The sequence below is a fragment of the Balaenoptera borealis genome (genome assembly GCF_965194805.1).
Source record: "Balaenoptera borealis genome assembly, chromosome: 12".
Taxonomy (NCBI): Eukaryota; Metazoa; Chordata; class Mammalia; order Artiodactyla; family Balaenopteridae; genus Balaenoptera; species Balaenoptera borealis.
In genome coordinates, this window is record NC_138869.1 from 20497093 (window position 1) to 20518506 (window position 21414).

The 21414-nt window shown below is 37.2% G+C and overlaps 1 protein-coding gene across 3 annotated transcripts in view; it reads left to right on the forward strand.

Annotated features, from left to right (window-relative positions):
* The window catches only part of CNTN3 (contactin 3), a 330473-nt gene that overhangs the window by 137951 nt on the left and 171108 nt on the right, over window positions 1-21414 (forward strand). The gene's annotated exons all lie outside the window — the stretch shown is intronic.

The following is a 21414-nucleotide window of genomic DNA, read 5'->3' on the forward strand; positions in this document are numbered from 1 at the left end:
GGGGCGCTCACTATGCAGCTGCCCAGGTTTTGTAGACACTCATTCAGTATTAATGAGTGAAATAATGAATGAGAAATGCAGGAACTGTGTTACTGTTGGGTTGCACCCTGCAGGTCTACAAGCCCTGTGCTTGCCCAGCTTCAAGACCGAAGAAAGAGCCGGGAGTCAGCGCCAGAGACATCAGTGGTTTAATGGATGGGGGATCTTAAGTGTCTGCAGCAAGGTCCTGGAGAGATACCCCACTGTGTGCTGTGGACAGTGGGCAGGACATGGCGGCAGTCTTCCCTCCTGGGGGAAGAGGAGATTGCCAGTCATAGGGGGAGTTCAGGTCTAGTTGGCTCATTGGTTACCAGGGAAACTGGGAGAGGGGCAAGCCCCTCACCGGCCCTTTGATAAGAACAAGCACTAGGGGAGGCCTGGGGCAAGTATGTAGGGAGATCAGTCAGGTGAGTAGGGTGTAGGTGAAGCAGGCACTGGTCAAGCAGGGGATGTACAGAGAGCAAGAGAACAGCCGTCTTGGGTGGCCTGATCATACAGTTACCAAAGCTAATCACTTTTCAGGATAACTCAGAATTCATTATTTACATACAGTGCTTGACGTTTTACGTGTTAGAGACTAAATTTAATTTTTACGTAAACACTGCATGGGTCAACCCTATCTGCAGCAATCAAGTCTGAAGGCAAGATATAGCCCAGGGGTCACCATTATTGACCTCCGACCTAGATGCTGAGAACAGATACACTATGAAATTAAAAGGACTATGCTGGATTATGAATGATCCTCCCTCCTTCTCAGAAGATATGTAAGAGCACATCTATTAAGCCCAAAGTTTCTTTTTCCTCTTTTCAATTCCCTTTTAGCTGCTGTCTGTTTTGCAATCTTTGTATGAGACAGAAATTGACCATATTGCCCCTGCAAAGGGTTACTCTTTCTTCTACTAGCAGAGGGGTTGTAACATTATTCACTTTTCTTAGATTTTAATCTTTAAAAGCACATGGAGACTTAGACAAATAAGTTTGAAGAAAGGTTAAAGAAACGCAGAAATTTTAATGACGAATCCCAGAGTGGCTGGCTGTATCTGAAAAGAAAAATTACTGAAGACTAAGTAGCTAAAATTGTTCTGTGATTATTAGTAGGAGCTTAGTTTGCTGTGAGTTATAGGCAGTGCTACTTCTCATAACTAAATAGTGCAGCTAAAAACATAAACTTCATCTTTGAACATAATGACTTTGATGAAGTCCAAAGCTGCTTTGCTCTGATGGTCCAACAACAGTTAAATTTCAAACAAAAGGCTGTAACTTTATCAGTACACTATTCATCTATATGAATTTGCAAAACAAAACAAAACTTTTTGTCAAACACAATGCTTTTCAACCTAGTCACATAGGAAGGTTGTGATTTTAAAACGGATTCTATAGAAGCCAGCGTTTTTTTTCAGTAACTGCTCAGTCTGTGTGTTTTATGCCTTTCAATATAAATGGAATATATTTGCTGTTTGCCTTTTGAATCAAAAATATTTTAGTTTGTAAAATAACTGCAGCTGTCTTAGGATATTCATTATATGACAATATACTGTTTCACAAAGTTACTGCAGCACTTAACAGTCCCACCAGGTTCCAATTTTTTAAGGTTCCAATGTTTCCCATGCTAGCCAACATTTTTTATATTTGTCCTTTGGATTAAAACCGTCTTAGTAGGTATGAAGTGGTATCTCACTGGTTTTGATTTGCATCTCCCTGTTGACTAATGATTTGAACATGCTTTCATGTATTTATTGGCCATTTCTCTGTTTTGGAAAAAGGTCTATTTATATCCTTTGCTCATATTCTAATTGGGTTATTTTTCTTTTATTACTAAGTTGTAAAAATTCTATATACATTCTAGATGCAAGTACTTTGTCAGATTCATGCAAATGTTTCCTAACATTCTGTTGGTCAGATGAGTTTTTGAGTCACCTCTTTAAATCACTGAGGTCAGTGGTAGAAATGTGTGATTTAACACGCTGAAAAGGCTGCGGGTCATCCAACAGGGTTAAAATGAAATACTATAGATATTATACTAATCACACAGGGTTAAAATGAAATCTATAGATACTATACTAATCACACCAATGTGATAGGGTAGAATTAATCCAAGATTAGATGTTGAAGATCTTGGTTCTAGTTCTGGCTCAGACACTAAATGCGAGTCATTTGACCTCCCTGGGCTTCAATTGCTTTATTTGTAAGGAAGAATTTAGCACCTAAAAGACTGTCCTTTCTACCATTGCATGATTCTAAGTTTAGAAGCTAAGCTGAACAGAATGAACCTAGGTTTCCTTTCAAGGCAAAGATTCTAACTTTAAGACTTTGAACCAACTGAGAGCTTTGGATAGAATATCTTTTTTCCTCCTATTTTATTGAGAATTCTCCAAATATCAAAGTTCAACAATGGTCCTTAGAATCCCCCCTTGTCTTTCTCCCTTCCAGGGAGTACTTGTTGAAACTAACAACTAAATGACAGGCTTATAAACTCTGTTTCTATAAAATGATATAATTCACAATTTAGAGAGTATTGTTAAACTCCTCCAGAATCTGTGGTCTGAAAGAGACTCATCTGTCACGTGGATGTTGATTATTGGCAGTGGCCCTTGTTTGCTATAACCACAGGGTTGTTATTCTGATACCTCCCTTTCTGTGTTGAAATATAGTAGCATTCATGGAAATCCAGTGGATTGTTAATGTGTTTTTCTTTTTTCTTTTTTTTTGCTTTTTCCCCAGCTGTGATTTTTGTGTTATCCAGATGGTTTTGGCTAATGCCATCATTAAAAATTTGATCAGTTAATCCTGTGAATTCAAATAGGTCATTTCCCTCAGACATGTTGGTATTAGAATGGAGCCGTCTCCATCAATATGGGCCAATTGCTGGATATTATATGAAATTCATTAAGTTAGACTCTGATAATGACAAAAATATATCTCATATGTGAGCATCTAAAAGATTTCTGATCTCTTAATTACATGTACATTTTAGTTTTTATTACATTTCTTTTAAAAAGAATTTAGATCGCCTTTGATATTAAGCCTTGGCTGGATTTTAGCCCTCTTCCCTTTTCTGTCCGTTATCCGTCATGGAAAACTTCTAGACTCAAGATTTTGCTTGAGTAGCAATAACATTTTATTTTAACTTCCTACAAATATTTTAAAATACAAAACATGTTGTATATATTATTGTAGGGATCAAAGAAAGAATGTTGATTAGCTTTTTATGAAGCTGATTCAGATTGCTTTCAAATTGAAAACAATTATATATATATGTATGCAGTTATATATATACATATATATATGTAAACATATATACACACAGACACACACATATATATATTAAATTCGTCTTATCAGAGTCCAGTATCCCAGAGGCTTGGAAATTTCCCTAAGCTGGCAACATCATCAGCCCATTTGGCCCTTTGATTAACTGGCATTCTTTCATATGGATTTTCTTCTGGTCCAATACAATGCCATTACAGTAGAAGTAGATTGGATGCTTCTCAGGCTAGATCAGTTTTATTTCCTTGAACCTCAGAAAAGTTCTTGCTTAGAAGTCATCTGCCTGTTGTTTTGTTTTACTATCCTTCTTTGGTCACTGTAGAACTGTGCCTTTATTGCTGCTCTGTTGGGAATTTTCTTTTTTTTTAATCACTTCTTCTTAAGAACTCTAAAAGCATTTTCTTGTCTATAACAGAACTGTTACGGCTTGTCTGTGAAAGAAACTGTTGCCTGGTGAAGGCAGCAGCTGCTTGGGGGGTATATTTAAAGTTAAAATCAAATAGCTTGTGAAAAGGTTAGAATTGAGCTCAACCCTTTAATTTAGGATAAGGCACTATTATATGTGTATGGTATTTTATAGTGTATCTTGTACCATAATTTTTAGGCTGTTGTATTCTCCTGCTGTAGCATGCTAAAAATATTCTGTAATTTCTTCTTCTAGAGGAGCATCTATTTAATTGAGTCCTGGTTTAATGCTCATCCATTATACTGCTGTGATTCTATTTTGCAGATGTTGGAAAATATCTTTAAAGTCATACCTGAAATCCTGTAATTTTCAGGGTAATGATCTCTTTTAGAGGATTTTTCTCTCTCTTCTTCCCCCTTTCCCTTATTTTTGTTCAATTTGGAGTTATGGCTTTAAAAATCAAAGTAGCTTTTATAAACATACATTACTTCACTTTACATCTTTTCATTATTCTGTGTTTGGTAAGGAATCTCTTGTTTGTCAGTTTTAAAATGATTTGATTTTCAAAAGACATACAAGTATTACTTTTTTTCCTTTTGTGAATTGTCTCCCCTAATTCTTCTGTGATAAAGCAAAGAATATGCTACTCAAGAGTACATTATATCGTTCTTTAAAATTGTTTGCTTATAAATTATACTTCAGAACTTTAATTTCAAAATCTCAAAGGACACTACTTTATAAAATAGAATATTTCATCACTTCAGTTATTTGATTTGGTAAAGTTATTGATAAAAATTTCCCACTGTGAACACTAATCAATTTTTCTTCTTTATATGTGAGGATTATGATTAACAGTGCTTTCTGTCACTTTCCCACTAAATTTGTATTCCTTTCTTCTCAAAAACACTAGTATGTAATGATTTTAAGTCAATAGATAATATTCATTTCTTTAACATTTGTTTTTTATTCCTAATATCTTGATTATGACCTTGATTACCAAGTTCACATTTTTTAATAACTGCCTTCTCAAATTATTGTTTGTTTTAATGCATACACTAAGAATGTTTCCTAAAAATCTATATTTAGCTCCAGGTTGTTCAGTAGACAACTTATTAATAAAATGTCTCCCTCAACCCAGGATTTTTTTTTTTTTTTAAATAAATTTATTTATTTATTTATTTATTTTTGGGTGTGTTGGGTCTTCGTTTCCGTGCGAGGGCTTTCTCTAGTTGCGGCGAGTGGGGGCCACTCTTCATCACGGTGCGCGGGCCTCTCACTGTCGCGGCCTCTCCCGTTGCGGAGCACAGGCTCCAGACGCGCAGGCTCAGTAGTTGTGGCTCACGGGCCTAGTTGCTCCGCGGCATGTGGGATCTTCCCAGCCCAGGCCTCGAACCCGTGTCCCCTGCATTGGCAGGCAGATTCTCAACCACTGCGACACCAGGGAAGCCTGAACCCAGGATTTTTAGATAAATTTTCCTCCAACTCATCTAGGCTTGAATCTCCTTTCAGAATAGATATTAATGATAAGGCATATACTTATACATATTATAATTTATGTATCAAAATAGTTATGTCTCCTGATGCATAATAATAGTTACACAGCATAAATTTTAGGAATTGATCTCAATTTCATTATTATAGTTTTCTTTTTTCTAGACTATGAATGTCTTTGTTATTCATGTTTTAATTATGGATTTTTTCTATCATTGTGTTTCGTTGGTGTCAGCAATTCAAAATTCTTTCGTCTTGACTAGACCCTGAGTTCCTCTGCAAGGAATTCAGTGTCGAGTAAGACGAATATTATGCCACATAACATGTTCATCTCCTCCCGTTGTCTGCTCCTGCCTCCTAACTAGCCTCTGTTCCTGCTGGGGGTCACTTGCCCTCCCGCCAAGCTCACATGTATTCTCCATCTTTCTCTCCTGCTGGCAGCATCTTTCTGTGTCTGTTCAGGCCCCACTTCTTTTAGCTTGGACTCTTTTAGTGACAGGTGATAGAAACTCAAATCAAAACTGGCTTAAGCTCCAAAAGGGATTTTTTTGGCTCCTGCAGCTGAAAAGTCCTAGGCAAATTGACTGTAGTCAAGACTGACTACAAGGGTTCAAATGATGCCCCCAGGCCTTGGTTTCTCTGATCTCTACTTTTCTCTCTGTTGGCCTCATTCTGGGCCATCCTATGTCTAGTCCATGTCAGGATTGCTGCCAGAATCCCAAGCTTAGCAATCTCCGGAGAAAGGAACGTGCTTCTCCCTCAGGGTTCAGACGTGGATCCCAGGTGTAAGCCTTGCCCACCTGAAATAGGAGGCCTGCCTTTTCTGGACCAACTCTGACCAGGTGGTTGGAATATACCAATTGGTAAGCCTCATTCAGTCTTTTTATTGATACACTGAGGAGTTGTGGGGCGGGGGGATGGTGACTGGAAAGGAAATTAGAGGTTCTGTTACCGAAGGAGGAATGGAGGCTGCACAGGTGAAAATGAGCGTTGCACTGTAACCGTTTTCTTGGACAGAGAAATACATTGTGTGTGTGCAGAGATGGCTCCTGGGCAAGGAGAAGAAAGTACTTAATGCCTTGGAAACAATCACCACTTTACAGCGCTTTCTAGATTCTTTCTTTTAGAGAAGCAGCAGGGGAAAACCATTTCAGAGGTAGTTGGTTAATTGAGGCTGTAGTCCAATTGCTTGCTTTTCTTTTTCCTATTATAACTTTTTACTATCTAGTTATTTTTTTCTTTCTTAAATAAGGTACCAGTCACCACCCTCCTTAACTGATTCGCGAGCCTGACAACAGTGTTAAGGACCTTTATTTTTTGTGCCTTTTGTCTGTATGCGCAACACTTAGGTACTCTGTGTGGGATCGTTGTATAGACTTTGTGTCCCCAGAATGGTACACAGTGCCTGAGGGAAAGTAATTTTGGTAGCTCACTGATAGTTACTGAGGGCCTTCGTATACCAGCTGCTTTCTTAAGTATCTTGGGAAGCATTTAAGGATCAGCTGAGTTTAATAGGAAACTGAGAGTGTCAGAGGATTCTTAGAGAATATCTATTTACTAATTTCAACAGAATCATATTTAATAGAAACAGTAGAACATGGTACATATATTGTCTTGGCTGGAAACCACCATTTCTTTTCTCTGTGGATTTTGTTTTCAAATTCAACAGTTGTGTAATATGGATTTACCATATAAGATAGACTTTTTTCCTGAGTTGGCACTTTTCACATACTGTCCTCTGGGTTCAGTGGTTCTTCAGTAAATGGTTTTGATAGGCCTCCTCTGGACTGGGGTATAAGTACTATGGGCTTTAGCCGCTGATTTTTAAGCTGTCAGCATGTTCTCCTACTGTCATTGTCTCTTTTAAATCCCTCTTCTTATGTCATGTCTTAGCATTGTTTTTCTACACTCCTGCTCTGATATCTGCATATACCATCAAGTATTCCAGCAAAGAAGAAATCACAATATATTAACTTGGGTCCCATAACCAAGTTTATTTGGGGGCCAATAGATAATACATTCACTTGAGAATTTTAAGTGCTACTTAATAAAGCATATGAGTTTATGAGCTTTTGCATATGTATATTTGATATATTGTAACAGTAAATACTATCTGTAAAGCAATTGCTATAGGTTTGTACAGTGCTAATAGAGTCATTTGCATATTCATGTCATTTAATCCTTATAACAACTCTATGAGGTCACACAGCCAGCCAGAGGAGAGCCATATTTTGAAGCCTAATATTTTTCATCCAAAGTCTATGCTTTAACCACTACTTAGATTTTGACCCTAGGGAAAAAGAACTATGGAAGACATTTAAGGCCCAGCTCGATTTAATGGGAAACTGACATTGTCAAGGGATGCTTAGGGAAAGTTCAGTTACATATTTCAACTGGATCAAATGTAATAAAAACAGTAAAACCAGACACGTATACCCTTGGCTGGAAACCACTACTTCATGTCCCTGTGGATTTTTGTTTTCAGATTCAACACTTGTGTAATATAGGTTGATTTAAATATGCTGGTGGACAAGACAGAAGATTATTTAGACAACAGCATCATTTCATTAGAGAGAAAGTGAAAGGTGTGAATAAGACACACTAGCTCTCCAGGAGATGTTGACCTGAGAACAAAACGACAACATAAGACATGTTTTCCCAGGTTTCCCTAAATGACCAGGAAACCAGCCAGAACAGTTCTAAACTGGTAACATGTAACGTTTCTAAGATAGTCTGGTCCCTGCTGTGAGCTGTCTGCATGAGGTGCAAACTCATTTGACATCTTATGTAGGAAATCTGGAATTCAGAAAACCAATTAGTTCCTCATAGGGGCATTCACGAAGGGAGTCGGCTTCATAATGAGAGAAAGAACCATGCATTCTAACAGCAGGAGACTGCGATAGGTATGCCCCAGTCCCTCTCCAAGCTGCCCAGAATCCTACATAGCGAGCTTTTAATCATCTACTTTTACTTTCTAACTGAAATTCACATCTAATCGTATTGATGCTAGCTATCAATCATTTGCAGATATTCATAAATATTAAGCATTATGGGAGAGACAAAAGGGACATGGCACAGACTCATGAGGTCTCTAGCCTTTTGCAGAAAAGAGATATACAGAATATACAAATTAGCTAAGTCTAGACATTGTAGAATCAAACACTTAATGGATCAGAGCTGTTACAGATCTTCATTGAACCAATGATCCTGAGCACATTTGATGCTTTATATAAATTAATAATCCTTTATGAGCAGGTTCTTTGTGCCACTCTTTACGCTAAATATGGGGGTTATAAAGACATACTTCCATGCCCTTAATTGACTCATAGCTTACCAGGAAAGACAGACTAATCTACAGGTAACAATTTGAAGAAATTACTTTAATACAGAGTAGGGAGAGATTAACAAGTTCAAGAAGGTTATGGAAGGTTGCACTTCGGAGATTCCAGTTGTTCTTGGACTTCAAAAACGTATAGGTCTTTCTTAGATAAATAGAGGACAGGTTTTGTTTTAGGGATAGTAAGGGCATTAAAGATGAATCTGAGAGCTCTTAACCTCAGGACATTTACAGACTAAAAGGGAAAATGACATATGCTGTAACTATTGAAAACAAAATGATGCGATCCTTACCTCAGTGTCTATACAGGACTAAGGAAATCTGGGGGAATCAATAGAAGTATTGTAGAAGAAGTAGCCCAGTACATAGTTTCCTAAAGAATGCTGAGGCTTTGTAACCAGACGGCTCTAAAACTTTACCAACCAGTGGGATTTATTGGCTGATAGTCCATTTATTTGTTGGTGCCCATGTCACACAGTTCATCAAAAACTTTCAATACTGACACTGCTTTCAATGTTTAGAGATAACATTCTAGGTAGTAGTCTTTTTATTTTTATTTAAAAAAATTTTTTTGCTCACGCCATGTGGCATGCGGGATCTTCCCCAGCCAGGGATCGAACCCATACCCCCTGGGTTGGGAGTGCGGAGTCTTAACCACTGGACCACCAGGGAAGTCCATAGGTTTCCTGGACTTCCAGGAAGTCCATCTTTTTAAACAAAGTATAGACATATGGATACAAAGGAATAGGTTTTTTTTTTTGTTTTTTTCTTAGTAAATTGTGCACAAAGGAGACTGGTGAGAAATAAGATTAGATGACATACGTCTTATACGACATTGTATGGAATTTGGGACTTAATTTCTAGGCAACGGAGAGATTTAAATGTCAGAGTTGATGAGGTGACCAGGTTTGTGCTTTCGGATGTTTCATCTGGCAGGATCGTATGATGGTTTGGAGGTGAACAGGTTAGAAAAAGGAGGGCTAATTAGAGTGTGTATATAGATGCAGTAGGAAAAGAGCTGATAAACATGTCCAAGATAGTGTTGACTAGACTTGGGTAATGAATAAAGAAGCAGGATGACTTTGAAGATGATTCTTAGCTTTTGGGTTCATATAAAAGGAAGATTGAGAGTGCTGTGATAGCTGGAGAAGACTGGGTAAAAATAGGGTTTTGTTCTTTGAGAAGTTTACTGTAGTATTCAGCAGCCAATATTTTAGTTGTTATGCATTAGGGGAGAGAAAAGTTTACACGTAATGTAAGGAAAGGCCACACTGTTGTTGCTCTGCCTGGTAATATTCTAATTTAGAAGGATAAATTGTAATGGAAGGGAAGGGGAGACAGGTTATTTGAGAGATAGGATGCCTTCTTAATATACAAGTAGTCATTATCTGATTCCTTATAGTTATGAAGTACAGTTGAGTAGATAAATGATTTTAACAAGAAAATATTCATTAGGGAATTGACCACCTATAAAAGCTTTACACATTGAAATATTCCTCCTTAGTAATATCCCTAGTAACAACCATGCCTATTCCTTAATTTTTTTTCTCAAGCCATCTCAGCAATTATCTGATAATTTAAGTATCCAATAATATGATGCAAATTAGATGCAAATAGATTGAAAAGTGAAAGTGCAGTTTTACCAGAATTCCAGAGTAATGGAGATTAATGCGTCTAGGTGGGGAAACAGATAATACCTGAACCTACTGATCAATTTTAACATCACAAAAAAAGCGGCATCCAGAATTAGGTGCCTCTTGATTTGATGCCATAGAAAGTATACAGCAACACCTATGGATGATGGTTAACTTAAATAAATAAATAATAACTTGACTCTAATCAAGTGTCTAAGTCAAACTACCAGTTTAGGGGATAGAAGTTCAAGTTAAAAGAAATCACAGAAATGCAGTTAGTCCATATTGTAATCATTTGAATGGCACAGACGACTGATTTTCTTCACCCAGACTTCTCCTTGTATCCTTACATTGTGGAAGGAGCAAAAATCAATCAGTATAATACATTGTACCAACATGCTACAGAAGAAAAATCACATGGTCACGTCAATTGACACAGAAAAAGCATTTTAACAGTTCTGGCACGCATACATGGTAAAATCTTTCACCAAATTAAGAATACAAGGGAATTACCTCCACTATAGTTAAACATTTATTTAATGGTTTCCACATAAGATCAGAAATAAGGCAGTGATGTCCATTCTCACCTTTCTTATTCAGCATAGTACTGGAAATTGTAGCCCCTGTGATGAGTCATGGAAAAGAAATAAATGGCATACATATTGGAAAGTAAAAAGAAAAAAAAAGCACTGTATTTGCAGATATATCTAAAATCCAAAGGAATCTACAAAAATCTCTTAGACCTAAGTTAGCGAGGTCAAAGAAAACAAGTTCACACAAAAAACAATCATGTTTTTATACGATGACAAATGAACTCACTGAAACCAAAATTATAAACACAATCTCAACTGCAGGTGCTTCAAAGAAAATGAAATCCTAAGGTATACGCTTTGCAAAATACATTCCGTATCTTTATGCTGAAAATTGTATAATGCTAATGAAGGAAATCAAAGAATTCCTTAATAAATGTAATAAAATACCATGTTCATAAACTAGAATACCAACATAATAATGATGTCAATTCTCCCCAAATTGATCTGTAGGTTTAATGCAATTCCAAACAAAATCCCAGGGAGGTTGATTTTGATTTTTGTTTTGTTTTTAGATACAGAAAAACTTATTCTAAAATTTATACCAGGCACAGACTCTGAAAGCAGTCCTGAAAAAGAAGAATAAAGTGTGAGGAATCACTCTGATTCCTGATATTAAGGATTAATATTTAGCTAGAGTAATGAAGACTATTGTATTGGCTGATAGGTAGACACATAGACCAAGGAATAGAATAGGGTACCCAGATAGAGGATCCAGACATAGACCGACACAGATATTCTAAATTGATTTTCGACAAAGATGCAGAAGCAATTCAAGATAGGATAGCCTTTTCAGCACATGGTGTTGGAGCAATTGGATATGCATAGGCAAAACAATGACTCTTGACCTAAACCTCATACTTTGTACAAAAATTGACTCAAAATTAATCATGAACTTAAGTGTAAAACGCAAAACTATAAACCTTCTAAAAAATAGGAAAAAAATTCTTGAGACCTAGGGCTCGCTAAAGAGTTCTTAGGCTTGGCCCCAAAAGCATTATTCATAAAAGGAAAAATTTATGAATTGGACCTCACCAATTAAGAAAATGGGAAGAGGCTGAAAATATATCTTACAGACTAGAAGAAAATATTGCAAACACTGTGTATGCTAATGGTAAAGCTGTTATGCTAACTGAATTAAAAAATAAGGTCATAGCTATTAGAAATAATACTGCAGTACAGTTGTCTCTTTGTATCTAAGGGGGATTGGTTCCAGGACACCATCCCACATACCAAAATCCGCGTCCCCATGCTCAAGTCTCTTATATAAAATGGTGTTATATTTGCATATAACCTATGCACATCCTTCTGTATGCTTTAAATCATCTCGAGTTTGCTTATAATACCTAATACAGTGTAAATGCTATGTAAATAGCTGTAAATATAATGTAAATGCTATGTAAATAGTTGCCAGCTTCAGGCAAATTCGAGTTTTGCTTTTTGAAACTTTTCAGAACTTTGTTTTGAATATTTTCCATCTGTGGTTGGTTGGATCCCAGGATGCAGAACCCATGGATACAGAGGGCTGACTGTATTTAAAGTAAAACAATGAGCTGTTTATATTTGCTTTAAAATACTCCAGGGAAAATAGAAAAGTAGAAGTTAAAAAACCTAACTTAAAGTGTGATTGGAGGTAATGAAAATGGGCGTCATCCTGTTCAGGAGCATTTAGGCAGGCTACCTTAAAGGTTAAAGGCAGCTTTTAACTGAGGACTAATCGGATGAATAGGTGGTGAAGACAAAAGTAAAAAGGTTGAAGAAGAGTTTCAACAGAGGGAATGGCATGTGTAAACGTTTAGCGGTTGGAAAAGTAGCAAGCATAGGACATTCAGGGGCCTGAGGGAAGTTTATGGTTGGACCCTAGAATTTATAGAGACTAGTGGAAAGAGATGAGGCTGAGGAAATAGACATGCAGAGATCTTACAGGCCTTGTTAAGAAGTCAGGTCAGTGGGAAGACTTTGGGGTGGTATAAGCAGGGCAGTAGGGGAGTGAGGTTTGCACTTGGACGGTTTTGGGGGAATGTTTGGTAGAATGGATTGATGGTGGTGGCCTGGATAGGGATCTTAGCCCTGGAAATGAAGAGGAAAGGCTCAGGAGGTATTCAGAAACAAAAGTGTCAGAACTTGGTGACAGATTGTTAAGCAGAAGAATGAGTGAAGAGTGGCAGCAAGATCCCTCTGGGTCTGGGAATACAAGAGGGTATGAAGAGGCAACATGGAGTAAAGAGAGCGAGCTCTGTGGAGGAAACTTGGCACAAACACTCCGTTACAAGGCAGAGAGCTCAAGATTCAAGGAGCCCCGAGGGGTCCAGTCAGTGTGGGATGGCTGTGGAGTGCTAGGTCAGTCAAGTGGAGGAGGGCTTTGGCTGACCTTCACACGAGGCAGATGAGTTTAGCAGTCTTCTACTGAATAAAATACAGCTCTTCTATTGAAAGATATATGAATTGAGAATGGAGATTCACAGCTGGTCTGTAGCTCCCAGTTGGAAGAAAACAGAACTGGAAAGACACAAAGCTGTGTTTTATTGAGTCTGCATGGCTACGGGGTTTGGAACCAAACAGATTTTTTTTCTCCCTTAATTATATAGTTCATGCCATTTGGTGTAGATAGATTTACAGGTGTTGACAATTGCACCAATGGCACAATCAAGAACGTTCTTTCCAGCTGCCCCTTGTAGTCCAATTTCCCATATCCCTTACCTTTGGCAACTTCTGATCCCTTCTCTGGGTCCTTGGCTGTGCCTCTTCCAGAAAGTCATATAAATGGGCTCATACAGTATAGAACCTTTTGAGTCTGGCTTCTCTGCAGGACATATTCGTCTCTGTCATACGTACTCAGTTCTCCCTTTGCAGTCGATGGACAGCCATAGGACATGTATAGATAAAATGGGCTTGGCTGTGTTCCAGTAAAACTATTTGTGGGCACTGAAATTTTCTTTTCTTACAATTTTCACACGTCTCCAAAGAGTATGTTTCTTTTCGTTATTTTCAACTAAATATAACAAACAATAATAACAAAAATAGATGGCAGGCTGGATTTGGTCCTCAGGCAGTAGTTTGCCAACTCCTGAAACCATTAGCCCCAGGTACCTAGTAAATCCTGGAAAATGTAAACTACTTTTATTATTGGTAACTATGTAAGTCTTAGGAATTTCCGTTGCTGATTAGAAATGGATAAAGTATGTGTTAACTCCAGCAGACAGCTGTGTACCTGGACCTCATCAAATTTTCAGCCACTCCGTCCCTCAATCTCTATAGAATTACTTTTACTGATAGATTTCAGCAAGGATGACCACTGATCTCAGTTTGCCTGGGACATTTTCAGTTTACCTCTATTTGCCCTTCTTCAGGCCTAGTTAGTAGCTGTTGTCACGTTCAAAATTGTCTTCGTGTAGATCATGTTATGTGGTCAGCCCAGAGCTCATCAGCCAGCGTGGAAGATGCTGTGAGCAACAGCCCTGAAGAACTCACCATCGTCTGCCCCGGAGAAGATGTAGTTGAGGGTGTTGCTTGCTCTTTATACCAACAGAATCCTCTTTATGGGAACGTGTAGTATCAGGTATGGTGTGTTTCACTTGTGGAATTAAAAAAACAACAACAACAAAAACTTTCTGGACATAATGAATTGCTGAACCAAACAAATATTTGTTTTCTTAATAATTGTTAGAAAGCTCAGAATGAAATTTATGACCTGAATGTAAGTAGGTAGGACTTTATAGCAGTTCCTGACTCTGTTTTATATAGTTTATACCACTGCTTTTACTTTTTACATTCCTTAGATCCTTCTTGTTTACTGTCTTGTATTATCTGTCCTTCTGAGTCATGCAGAATGTTTTCTTAAGGCAAAGCATTAAAAATTTAATGAATTTTATGTTCTAGCAGACTTTATGAACACTAAATGTAAAAGATTTTTTTAGTTTTAACAGTATGAGTCAAAGTAAACATAAGGAGTCAAAGTAAACATGTTTTCATTTAGCCTAATTTCAGTGGCCTAATTATTTTAAAAGGGCGGTAGGAATGGCTCCTTAGCTTCTCCTACCCCCTATGCTACAGATGCTATTTTAAATGTGAATAGTGTTTTTTTGTTGTTGTTGGGGTAGTTTCTGGGAGGGGTGTCTTACTTCATTTGGTTGAGGTAAATGATATTATTCTCTTATCCCCATTTTACTGCCTTAGGTACGTAGTTGATGATAAAGTATAAATACAAACTTTGGCTACTTATCTGTAAATGAAAAACTGTTAACATCTATGCATATCTGACTTGTAAAATTTTGTCTTAATGCGAAGTTGTTCTCTGAAAACTCTTACCCGTTTGGAGTACATTAAACTTTTGCAAACAATGAAAACACTTTTTAATTTTTCTCACTCTTACATTAAATGATGACTTTTTTCCCACCAGTCAGTTATATAATCTTGTTTATCATAGTATTCTACAAAATATCAGGTTTTAATAATATTAAAGTAAAATAGACTCTTATCTACTGAAATATTAATTTTATCATAGAAATTTACAAAATATAGTATTTAATAATATTAAAATAAACTCTGCCATTAACATAGCATATTTGTGGAAGGAGTTATAACCTTTGTGTTTATTGGCCTTAAGAATTATATTTGCTTTATTTTTATAGTATACAAAGTATATATAAAAATTTCTTGGTAAACAGAGTTTATTTTTCCTTTAAGTGTACTCTCAGTAGTTTGCTATTTTAACATAAAAGAAACATTTTAAACTCTCAGCCATTTGAAATGAACAACACATGTTCATCTGCCAAAAAAGTTTTAACCTAAGTCACAAAAAGGAAAATTTTAAAAGTTTTGTGTTTTATTTAATGGCAAATGCAAAATTACCTATGATGAAATTTCCTACCAGTCTTTGGCTTCCTATTTAGAGAAACGTTCAACAGCCCAACTGTTTTTGACAGTTTACTTTCCACCTCTGAAACCTGTATGAATATCAGGTGCTTTTAACAACACATACCACCTAATGGTAAATGAGCAGATTATCTCTTTCTGTGTTTTCATTTGTCCTGCGTGCTGACATTACATTACTATTTTAGTACTGTACTTTACTGCTCTAAAAGAAACACATCATTTTTCATATCTGTACCCCTCATTCTGAGTCCATGATTCTAATACGTTGCCAAGAAAATGTAAGAGTGGAGCTGCCTTTAGGATTCTCCAGATTTCAGATTTTATGCTACTGCAGTACCTTTGAAGAAAGATGCTCCTAGGCAAGGAAGATGTATAGGGGTTTTGTAAGTCAGTTGAAAAGTAATTAAAGTTGAGTATTGTTATTTTTTTTCAGTCGATAGATCTTCATTTAAAAAATAGCATACGCACATGTAAAACATTAAAGATTTATGTCGTAGAGGATGTCTCCTTCCCACCCCCTTACCCTTGGTTGCCAGGCAGCAATTCCTATATGACTCTTCAAGCATATATAGAGTATAAGTTCTTTAGAGTAGTAACACCAAACAGACTGTTCGCACCTTAACAATTCCCATTCAACATATTTTGGACATTGTTCCATATCAGAATATAGGACTCTTTCTTTCCCCATAACTGTGTAATAGTCCATGTCATAGACCAGCATATTCAAAGTGTGGTTCCTTTAGACCAGCAGCGTACGCTTCTCCTGGGAACTTATTACAAATCCCAATTCTTGGGCCCTACCTCAGACCTACTGCCTCAAACACTTTTGGGTCGGACTCAAGAACCAGTGTTTTAACAAGATCTCAGGTGATTCTGATGCCCACTAAAGATTGAGAATCAGGGCTTCAGATTAACCATCTTGTTTATAATGGTGTCTATTAAGAATCATTTAGGTTTTTTCTAGCCTTTTTCTATTATGAATAGTGCTGCAGTGAAGATCCTCGTATATAGACCTTTTAAGGAGACTGATAGATATTTGTCAAACTGTTTTCCAAAGTTATACCAATTTACATTTCCACCAATAATGTATGAGATTTTTCTTAGCATTTCTGAAGCAATCTTTCTTGAGGTTTTCTTCTATTTTTGTAATTTAAAAAAACTAGTATTGGTAATAAATGGATGGAGAAGAAGACTAGATTGAGGATATGTCAGGGAGAAAAAGCCTTCAAAAAAGACTGAGAAGAAATGATCCTATAGGTAGGTAGGTGATTACAGTAGGAGAGAATTAAAAAAAGGCTGTGGAAGGTTGTATTTTTCAGGATGGCCAACCTACAATGTGATGTTGACACTCCTCCCATAGACAGGAAGGGTCTTTGCAACCTTCTTGAATCTGGGCAGGCCTGTAACTACAGTAGAAGTGATCCTATGTGATTTCTAAAGATGAGGTCCTAAAAGGCAATACTCCTGGTGCTCCTTTGATATCCCCTCTTGGAACCCAGCAACTATGCAAAAGAAAGCCCAAGCCACCCACTGAGAGATTCAAGGCTCTTGGCTCTCAGCTCTGGCTGAACTCCCTGCTGACAGTCATTGTCAACTTGCTGTCTTGGAAGAAAACGTTCCAGTCCCAAGTAGCTGCCCTACCTGATCTCACATGGAGCAGAGACGAGAGTTCCCTGCTGAGCCCTGGCCACACTGCATATTTGGGAAGAAAAAAATTATTGTTATTTTAAGCCACTAATTTATTGGGGGTGGTTGTTACACACAAGTTGATAACTGGCGCAAGGGCTGATCAAGATCTCATAGGCTTCTAGCGCTCTCAGAGCCGTGAAGGTAGAGGCAGATGCTTAAGAATAATAGGGTTAAAGTTAAGTACTTCGTGTTCTGAGTTCTCCAGTCAAACCAACTTGGAACTGAACTTTTGGAGTGAGCAAGTCCTTAAATTCAGAATAATGTATGGACTGCACATATGTGTAATTAGTCTGAAGTATTGAGTCCCTGATGTGCTCAGGAAATTGAATACTTGGTATATGTCTATATTTTTATAACTAGAAGATTCAAAGGCCTTTTTTTTAAACTGTATATCCAAAAACTGTATGTATGTAAAATATATTTCAAATAGTTACAAAGCAGAATTTAAAACCTTGCCTACCAAAGTACAAGATGCTTACAGCTACCATTTACTCAAACCCTACTATGTTTTAGAAATTGGGTAACTTAATTTTCATAAGCCTGAAAGTGAAAGACTGTTTTCATTTTTTAGGTAAGGGATGAGGGGAATACACTCAGTGTATTTCATTCTCTTGCTACTAAATGATTATGTAACTACTTATGATCACAAAAATTATTATTAAAGTAAGAAATATACTTTAACATGCTCTTTTGAGAAACATGGAATTAAATTGCCTTAAGTGTCAAGAAGTTTCAAACACTTCTCTTGTTTAATGACAATGTTCCAAGGATATTCCTCTGGATCTTAAGGTCCTGCGTACATAGTTTTTACTTACTCCATAATGGAGTAGTCAGTTGTTCTGAATATTTGGAAAAAGAGCAATTAATGCCAAAGGGCTTTTGGTAAATGTCAGAATCGAAATGACTTCAGTCAACCCAGGCTTACATTTTAAAGAAAGATAAATTCTGTCAGCGGGTTTTTCTGCCTATCAAGTAGACTACCCCTTTATGCAAAATATTAAAATGTGTGGCCCTCAAATCACTAGCCGGACATATCTATTTTATATTTATATTTATATATATTTTCTATTTAATAAATCCAAAGGCCTTCCCCCACCTGCAGAATCAGAATCTTTAGAGTTAGAGCCTGGGAACCTACACTTTAAACATGCTTCCCTGCTGATTATTATAAACCAAAGTGAATTTCATTCTTTTCTCTTTTAAAAATGATGGCTGGTTTTCTTTTTAATTGAGCAAAGATGACTAAAGAGATTAGTGTTCTAAAAGAGTATATAAATAATTCAGATTTAAACTCTTTACTGTAATGGTATGATTTACTTAAGACTCAGAATCTCATCTAAAAAATGATTAATTTAATTTTCAGTCCTTTGCTCCTACTTTGTCTTTCTTGTGGTAGGATGTCAGTTGGCAATAAAATGGCCCCAGAGCAGGTGCAATAAGAAGCCACAATGAATCTCCATTAATTATATTATATATACATAGATATTTCTTCATGATTTATACTCAGTGGCTTCTGAAAAGACTTGAGTTGGCTTACAGAAGGAAATTAGTATGAAGTAGGACAATCACAGATAAAAATGGAAGGAGACCATTTAAAAGAATTAGAGGCACCTGGGAGATATTGATTCTAACAGCTGGGAAGTATCCTGTTAGCTATAACCAAATGAAACATGTTGGCTTATACATTTTTCATCTAGGTTATAGAAAGCATATATGGCTGTCAGAAGAGACTGTGTTCCTTGAACTAAATAAGCATGGATGAATGTGGGATGTATAGTGATGGATATTGTATAACAGAGAAAACACGGAATGTTTTGCAAAAGATAGAGAAAAATATTTGTGAAATGTATTATTCAGGTAGACTGAGGGCCTTGCATTAAGTACAGCCATAAAAGACACTTCTGGTTGGGCTGATACCTTATAATAATAGCTAATATTTAGTGTTTATCCTGTCCCTGTATATGGTCTCTCATTTAATCTTCAAAAAAACCCCAGAAATGTATGTAACACTGTTCTCCTTGTTTTACATCTTAGAACCTTAGGTGTGTGTAGGGAGGCTAAGTAATTTGAGTCGCTTGGGTTACCAAGTGGCACCCTGACTCGAGAGCCTATTATTACACTCTATACTTTATGCACTTGTCAGAATCATCCAAGTGGTTTCCCTTCTCCTGTCCTAAATTAAAATAATAAATTGCGCATATTGGAGAATAAGGACGACTAGAGAGTTTGTGTTTGCATTATCACAGTCTTTCATTTTCTAGACCAAGACAAATGTCTCAATCCCTTTATCTAGTGTCCTGAGATGAAACTGGTGTCTAGTGGTTCTGTTGTTGTTCTGTGTTGTTGGTTAACAGAAGCCCATCTACTTATGCGTCTTTCCACCCTGCAAAAATGTGTTTGGAACGGATGTAAACAAGGAAGGAAGATGAAGTTGCCCTCTTATTCTCACCTAGACCCTGGGCTTACCGACTTCATTGTGGGTGTGTATCATGGATTTCCTGAAGGTAGCCTGGAAAGATTCACTGTCCATAGGAGATCTTTGAATCAGGTTGAGTATGTGTGTAAGCAGTTGGTTAAAACCCGTAGAGTTCTGCCCCATGTAGCATAGAAGACAAAGCTTTAACCTGGAAAATCTTAAAGCAGATGTTCTCAGCTGAGTGCCTCATCCATAAAATGACATCAGGCCGTGGGCTGCAGTGGATCATCCAGTTGGAAGCTGGGCTGCATCCCAATGGATCTGCCAGGATGAATTATTCTCCAACTAGCTGAAAAAACAACCTATTAAGATTGTTTTCATCTCTTCATTATAAAATGCATCATGTTTTTCAAGTAGAGCAATTTAATTTGAGGTCTAAACGATTCCTTTTCCTACCATTAGAAACTTGGAGCAGTGGAGCTCGTTATGCACTCCTCACCTAAGGGATAATAACGTCTGAAAACCAGATCATTCATTCTAAGAGAAAGTTGATGGTAAATCTTGAACTTGAAAATAGGACAGGTGGTGAGAGGATTATTGTGACCTCACTGGAGACAAAAATGCCAGATCCTTCAACTAAATTCAATTAAACATGTTTGGGGGAGCATCTTAGTATGTCTTACTTTCCATGTAATTACTGATCCCTTTATTCACTTGGTTGACCAGAGAACAATGAAAAAAACAAGCTGTGCTAGTTGTCTTCCATCTATCCTTCCACATCCACTTTCCACCCTGTTGTCTGCCCAAGGAGACCCACCCATGTGGACTACATCAGAGGGTTCCCTTGCCATGTGGCTGTTGGGTGGTTTTGGCTAATGGGAGGCAGTGGTGGGCAATTGGAGAGTGGGAAGAGGAATGGTCAGGGTATTTAATAACCAGCTCTTTGGCTGCTAGATTGCTGTATGTTATCTAGGAGTCCTGTGCAGCCGTGGGGGGCAGCCCTGACTTCAGGTCCCCAGACCAATAAGCATAGGCAAATTACTAGAGTTTCCCCTCTGTTTTTTTCAAACACTAATGAAGAATATATGCTGATGCCATCACAGAGGCCCTCTCTTGTCCTGTGATTCCTAATGATGGGGAGCACATGTTTCTCCACTAGCATGATTGTTGCATTCCTCATTTTTGTTACCCTTGCTTTGGTGATACACATTAAGGTACTGCATAAAATGTATTGCTTTCCAAAGTCATGCCTTAGTAGCACTACTTTTGCCTACTGTCTTAGTTAAATACATATCTTATTAAAACATTTCTCTTTAATTTCACTGATTCTAGTAGAAAGCATTCATAAAACAAGAGTCGTTTTTAATGTTTCCATATGTTATTGTCAGAAGATTGTGACATTCTAGGAAGTGTTGCATTGGAAACATCAGCTAACCTCCTAACCAAAATACATCCTTAGTGCTTTAAATATTATGAATGTTGTTAGAGGCATCAGGCATACTGAAAGACAGTATTCATCATGGAGTAATAATGCAGTAGCCGTCTAGGTAATACATACTCTCTTGAAGCTATCCTGTTTGCTGACTTCAAGAACGGTAGCTGTATTTAATTTCTTCTACGTATAGTTTTTTATCATCTTTCTGTATTAGCATGTGTGGCATCATGAGTAA